Source organism: Centropristis striata, chromosome 1 (genome assembly GCF_030273125.1).
Source record: "Centropristis striata isolate RG_2023a ecotype Rhode Island chromosome 1, C.striata_1.0, whole genome shotgun sequence".
Lineage (NCBI taxonomy): Eukaryota > Metazoa > Chordata > Actinopteri > Perciformes > Serranidae > Centropristis > Centropristis striata.
The window spans coordinates 45,053,196-45,059,587 of NC_081517.1; positions in this window are offsets into that span (position 1 = coordinate 45,053,196).

Below are 6,392 nucleotides of genomic sequence, written 5' to 3' on the forward strand. Positions count from 1 at the left end.
ACCGACGGCCTTCAGGCCACAGCTCCTACCAGCCGCATCAACAATTGAGGCTTTGAACATGGCCCATTCGGACTCCATGTTCCCAACTTCACCCGGGATGTTGGAGAAATTCTTCCAGAGGTGTGAGTTGAAGACCCTGCGGACAGGGGCCTCCGCTAGACGTTCCCAGTTCACCCTCACTACACGTTTGGGTTTGCCAGGTCTGTCCAGCATCCTCCCCCGCCACCTGATCCAACTCACCACCAGGTGGTGATCAGTTGACAGCTCTGCTCCTCTCTTCACCCGAGTGTCCAGAACATGCGGCCGCAGATCTGACGATACGATAATGAAATCGATCATCGATCTTTGGCCTAGAGTGCTCTGGTACCAGGTACACTTATGAGCAACTCTATGTTCGAACATGGTGTTTGTTATGGACAATCCATGACTAGCACAGAAGTCCAATAACAAAACACCGCTCGGGTTCAGATCGGGCAGGCCGTTCCTCCCAATCACCCCCCTCCAGGTACCGTCATCGTTGCCCACGTGAGCGTTGAAGTCTCCCAGAAGAACTACAGAGTCTCCAGGCGGTACCCCTTCCAGGACACCACCCAGAGACTCCAAGAAGGCCGGGTACTCCGAACTGCTGTTCGGTGCGTAGGCACAAACAACAGTCAGAGACCTTCTCCTCGCGACTTGCAGCCGCAAGGAGACGACCCTCTCGTTCCTCGGGGAGAACTCCAACACAGCGGCGCTCAGCCGGGGGCTTGTGAGTATCCCCACACCCGCCCGGCGCCTCTCACCCTGGGCAACTCCGGAAAAGGAGAGAGTCCAGCCTCTCTCCAGGAGTTTGGTTCCAGAGCCCACGCTATGTGTGGAGGTGAGCCCAACTATTTCTAGCTGGTACCGTTCCACCTCCCGCACAAGCTCGGGCTCCTTCCCCACCAGCGAGGTGACGTTCCACGTCCCCAGAGCTAGCCGCTGGAGCCGGGGGTCAGCACGCCCAGGTACCCGCCTTCGCCTGCTGCCCGACTCCCACTGCACCCGACCCCTATGCCCTACTCTGCGGGGGGTGGGCCCACAGGTCGGCGGATCCACGTCGCTTCTTCGGGCTGAGCCCGGCCGGGTACAAAAGTATCAGCATCAAAATGTACTTAAAGGATCAAAAGTAAAAGTACTCGTTATGCAGAATGAACCCACTCAGATTGATTAATATATTCTAAGTATATATACATTTTTTTTTAATTCTGTCCTTTTTTTTGTGGTAATTTTCTATCCTTTTGAAATGTTGTCACTTTTTGGTAATTGTAAATATTTTTTGTAATTTTGTGACTTTTTTCGAAAATTTGGTCATTTTTTTGTGTCTTTTTTTTGGTCATTTTAAGTTGTTTTTTTATTTTGTTTCTTCTTTTGAAAATTTTGTGGGTTTTTGCTTGTAATTTTGTGTCTTTTTATATATTTTTTGGAACTTTTATGGCTTTTTTAAAGGTAATTTTGTTTATTTTTGGGTTATTTTACCTACCTATAATTTTTGGTAAATTTTGGTTAGTATCAGCATCAAAATGTACTTAAAGTATCAAAAGTAAAAGTACTCGTTATGCAGAATGAACCTACTCATATTGTTTTATAAATTATAAATATATTATTAGATAGAACTGTTATGAGGTTTAATGAAATAAATGTCTAATCACTTTAATTTAATCATGTTTTTATGTTAAATTTTGACCTGTAAAGTAACTGAAGCTGTCAGATAAATGTAGTGGAGTAGAAATATAGAAGTTACATAAAATAGGAATACTCAAATAAAGTACAAATACCTCAAATTTGTATTTAAGTACAGTACTTGAGTAAATGTACTTAGTTACATTCCACCTCTGCACGTATGAACCTGAACATGAACCCAAACTGCCCTTTAAGTCAGAGTTATGAGCTACTACATGAGTCAAATATTGACTGGAGCATCTCATAATATCTGACTGATGACGTTTATTTGTTGATTCTTGGCAGGAATCTGTCTCTGCAGTCTGCTCTGTTAGTTATCAACAGAAACATTTACCAGACTCGTTTCTTATTTTACATGTCTGATGAAATGCTGCAGACTGAATAAAACCTGCTGCTGCTGCTGAGGAGGATAGTTCTTGTGTTTCTGAGTGTGGTGAGTGATGGACGGATCTGCTAAAGTAGCAGTTAACGGAGGTGAAATGAACGGAGCAGCAGGAGATTCTCCTCCTCAGGAGTCTGAAGGAAGCTGCTGCATGAAGCTGCTGCAGCGCTGCATCCCGCTGGACGACAGGAAGGAGCTCAAACAACTCTTCAGACTGGCAGGATCAGTGGTAACACTCTCTGTTTGTTTATATCAGCTATTCTCAACCTTGGGGCGGGACCCCAATTGGGGTCGCAAGATTTTTTCTGGGGGTCACCAAATCATTTTGGAAGTCAGCTCTGTCTCCACTGTGTTAAAGTGTTAATGTGTTTTAGTCTTTTTGGTCACTTAATGTCTTTTTTTGGTCATTTTGTATCTTTTTTTGGTCATTTTGTGTCTTTTTTTGGTCATTTTGTTTCCTTTTTTGGTCATTTTGTGTCTTTTTTTAGTCATTTTGTAGCTTTTTTTGGTCATTTTGTATCTTTTTTTTTTTTTTTTTTTTTTGTAATATATTTTATTGATTGCACAAGAACAAACAACGAACCATACAGCACAGACATATTTAACCAAACTGCAAAATGAAAAATACACTAATTCACATATATGAATTGCACATCATACAATATACAAAAAATTCACATGGGGACTATACTGAAAAGGGAGAAGAGAGAGAGAAGAGAAAAAAAAAAAAAAAAAAAAAAAAAAAAAGTATTCTATGACTTATTGATGAAGGTAAAATATGGTTGCCCTTTCTGCAGCAGGTCAACGAGGTCACCAGGAAGGTGATTCAACAGAGGTTGCCAGATACCATAAAATAAGTTGTCATTGCCCTTTAACGAGGCACTGAGGTGTTCCATAGGAAAAACCTTGAATATTTCCCTGTACCACTGTGTAACTGAAGGGGGTTTGTCTTTAATCCATTGAAACAAAACACATCTCCTCGCCAAAAGAAGCAGCTTGCCCATTAATATAAGCTGTCCAGCGGGTAAAGAGAGCTGCCCCTTATGTATATTCAAAAGAAATAAGATTGGTTCCAGCTTTACTGTTTTGTGAAAGATTGAGCTGAGTTCCTTAGCAATATTTTTCCAATATCTGGCTATCAAGGGACATTGCCAAATGCAGTGGTAGTATGTCCCTACCTCTTTTTTACACTTCCCACACAAAGGGGAGATCTGGGGATTTATTTTGTTTAGAAGGTGAGGGGTGCATTGTAGCCTGTGTAGAATTCTGTACTGGCTTTCTCTGAGTCTATTACAAGTAAAAGTTTTCTTTATAGATTCAAAGGCATCTGACCATGCGTTGGCATCGAGGTCAGCCTCCAAGTCCCTACCCCATGACTCCATATACCTGCTGGTAGTGACAGGATTCACAGAGTATAGTTTTGCATAGAACAGGGAGATGAATCTTTTACCGTTCATGGCAGTTAGATTAAAATTAAGGAGGAAACTTTCAACTGGGCTGACTAATGGTTGGTCTGTTGGGAGTGTAAAATTAGTTTGTACAAAGTGTCTCACCTGGAGAAAACCAAAAAAGTGATTATGTGGTATACTGTATTTTGTCTGAAGCTGCGTGAATGACATAAAATTATCTTTTTCAAATAAATCAGCTACTAGTCTCAAGCCCCTTGAGTGCCAGACACCGAAAATACTTTTCCCTGTACCAGGAGGAAAGGCTTTGTTTTGAGTTAAAGGTTGTAAAGCTGATGAGAAGCCTCCCCTGCCAGAATGTTTAGCAACATCATGCCAGATCTTTAATGTGTTAAGCATGATGACATTATCTTTAACCTCAGCAGGAAGTTTACTCATTTCAGTTAGAAGAAAGCAGAGAGGGGAGAAAGGGGCACAGCACCAGGCATCCACATTTGTCTCCTGAAGAAGAAAATAATTGAGCCAGCCTGATATTATCCGAGCATGACAAGCATAATTATAAAAAAGAAAATTGGGAAGGGCCTGACCCCCCTCATCTATTGGTAATTGTAGAGTCTTCATTTTTAATCTAGGTTTCTTTCCGTGCCATATAAAATTTGAGAGAAATCTTTCAATATCTAGATTAGTTTTCTTAGTAATCTTAAGTGGCAACATTTGCAATGGGTATAATATTCTAGGGAGCACATTCATCTTTATTAGACTAATTCTACCCATCCATGACAGAGGGAGGTCAAACCACCTGTTAAGATCACTTTTGACTGCTGCCAGGGTTGGTGTAAAGTTTTGTTTATACAGTTCTTTAATATTTGCTGATACTCTGATGCCCAGGTAAGTGAAACCTGAAGGTGACCATCTGAAAGGGAAATTAACCAGGGATGCCTGGCCACCAAGGTCACCAAGTGGCAAGGCCTCTGACTTGCTGTAATTAATTTTGTACCCTGAAATCTGACCGAACTGACAAATGATTGATAACAAAATAGGAATTGAACTCTCTGGGTTAGTGATAAACAGCAAGATGTCATCTGCATAAAGCGAAATTCTATATTCGTTGCCTCCCAAAGCGACACCAGATATCTCATGGTGGCTCCTAATGGTTTCTGCCAGAGGCTCCAGTGCCAGTGCAAATAATAGTGGAGAGAGGGGGCAGCCTTGTCGTGTACCTCTACTCAGAGGAAAAACATCAGACTTGGAGCCATTTACAAGAACTCTGGCAGTAGGAGATCTGTATAGAAGTTTAGTCCATTCAATAAAACTTGAACCTAATCCAAACCTGTGAAGAACATCAAAAAGATACTCCCACTCTACGCGATCAAACGCTTTTTCAGCGTCTAATGAGATGGCGAGGACCTTTTTCTTTGTACTATGTGAAAATTGTATTATGTTCAGGAGCCTGCGAACATTAGAGTACGAATATCTATTTTTAATAAAGCCCGTCTGGTCTGGCTTAATTAAGACAGGTAGCACCTCCTCCAATCTTCTAGCCAAGAGTTTTGATAGAATCTTGCAATCAACCCCGAGTAAGCTTATCGGCCTGTAAGATGCACACTGATCAGAGGGCTTATCTTTCTTTAAAATCAAAGAAATGTGGGCCAGATTAAAAGTTGGTGGAAGCGCGCCCCTTTCAATAGATTCAGTAAACATATTGGTCAGAGGGCCCACCACCAGCTTTACCATCTTCTTGTAAAATTCGGGGCCGAACCCATCAGGGCCGGGAGCTTTCCCACTTTGTAAAGATTTAATGGTCTCCAGAACTTCCTGTGCTGTGATCGACCTACAAAGATCATTTTTGCATTCTTCAGATAATGTGGGAAGGTTTATTCTATCAAGAAAATGTTTCCTTTGCTCTGAGGTATTTTGGCACTCTGACGAGTATAGTTCCTGATAAAAATCCTTCATTATTTTACATATAGTTTTGGTTTCAAAATGTTCTGTGCCAGTTCTGTCCCTAAGTGATGGTATTGCATAAATCCCTGTACGGCCTCTGGCCAAACGGGCAAGAAGCCTACCAGGTTTGTTACCAGATTCGAATAGTCTATGTTTGGCAAAGAATATTGCTGATTCTGCTTTTTGGGTTAGCAGTTGATCCAGGGCAGATCGTGCTGCTTCTAATCTTTTAAAGATAGATATTGAGGAGGTAGCCTTAAACTCTCTATCTAGTGCTGTAATTTGCTGTTCGAGTTCTACCTGTCTTGCTAATGAACTTTTTTTCTTTGCAGCTGTGTACGATATTATGGCACCCCTCAGGAATGCTTTACCTGTTTCCCACAGGGTTGAAGCAGAGACATCAGGTGTATCATTTGTAGAAATAAAAAGTTCCCATTGTGATTCTAGATATGTTAAAAATGTAGGATTGCTAAGGAGAGATGGGTTTAGACGCCAGTGTCTGGATGTGGGGTCATAATAAGGTGGCAGAAGTTCAATAGTGACTGATGAATGATCTGAAAGGGTACATGTGTTAATAGAGCAAGTGTTGGTCCTGTCCAGAGCTAATCTCGAAATAAAAATATAATCAATTCTTGAGAAGGAATGATGAGGGCGGGAGAAAAAAGTAAAATCTTTCTCTTGTGGATTGATAATTCTCCATGCATCAAACAGGCCGAGATCAGAACAGAGCTCCCTTGTGGCTCTAGCCATCTTGGAGAGAGGAAGGGCATTGGGTGGGCTATGATCCATTCCTGGGGCCAAAACACAATTAAAATCCCCTCCAATTATTACCAGTGATGGACAAATGGAAGAGATGTTAGCCAGTAGTTTAGAGTAAAATGAGCTATCAAAAGTGTTGGGGGCGTAGATGCTTCCTATAAGAATTCGTTCGCCATATAGACACCCAGTAATAACCACAA